This window comes from Acanthisitta chloris, unplaced genomic scaffold (genome assembly GCF_000695815.1).
Source record: "Acanthisitta chloris isolate BGI_N310 unplaced genomic scaffold, ASM69581v1 scaffold17507, whole genome shotgun sequence".
NCBI lineage: Eukaryota > Metazoa > Chordata > Aves > Passeriformes > Acanthisittidae > Acanthisitta > Acanthisitta chloris.
This window is the reverse complement of record NW_008683441.1, coordinates 12,469-12,806: the sequence shown is the minus strand read 5'-3', so window position 1 is coordinate 12,806 and position 338 is coordinate 12,469. Positions and strand designations below refer to the sequence as shown.

Below are 338 nucleotides of genomic sequence, written 5' to 3'. Positions count from 1 at the left end.
AAGACTATTTTGGTATTTAACTACTATGATAAGAACGGAGACATATCTGACAGCAGAGTCTGTGTGGGTACTGCCCACTCAAATGCCTTCCTGAGTACTGCACACCAAAACCTATTTCAGTTCATTCATGTTCAGCTGAATGTTTGGGTGTTCTTTGCTTTAGTTCTCAGACTTCACAGCAGCATGTTTCAGGCAAAATGCAGAGAGTGGTGTGTGCACATCCCGTGTGCAGCCACTGTCCAGCAGGAGTCTGGAGAATGTGGTTTCAGTAATTCTGACTAGAATGGTCCCACTGAAAGGTTTGGGTTAAATACCACTTTGTGATGAAAGGCCAAGTC

At 44.1% G+C, this 338-nt stretch overlaps 1 pseudogene; it reads left to right on the top strand.

The window, feature by feature from the left end:
• Positions 1-338, top strand: part of LOC103806265 — a 20,052-nt pseudogene that overhangs the window by 9,256 nt on the left and 10,458 nt on the right.